The following is a 298-nucleotide window of genomic DNA, read 5'->3' as shown; positions in this document are numbered from 1 at the left end:
AGAAAATGTGCAAAGTAGCACTTTGTTTTTTTTTTAATCTACAGCAGGTCTTTTTAAGACCACCGTATGCAGTTAGTTTATTCTTTAACAATACAACTACGAAAGTGTTTGCTCACATAAATGAGCAAATCCTTCAGATTGCAGTTGCAGGCAGTTGCGTGCGTGCGTGCGTGCGTGCGTGTGTGTGTGTGTGTGTCCTATTTTGGATAAAAAAGCAATAGAAAACAATTCAAATATCAAGAAATGAGCCTTAAATGATGTGATGCATGGATGAAAACTTGCACACACTATCTTCCAA

Source organism: Monopterus albus, unplaced genomic scaffold, assembly GCF_001952655.1.
Source record: "Monopterus albus unplaced genomic scaffold, M_albus_1.0 scaffold39.1, whole genome shotgun sequence".
In the NCBI taxonomy this organism is placed as follows: Eukaryota; Metazoa; Chordata; class Actinopteri; order Synbranchiformes; family Synbranchidae; genus Monopterus; species Monopterus albus.
The sequence above is the reverse complement of the archived record's forward strand: the minus strand, read 5'-3'. Positions refer to the sequence as shown.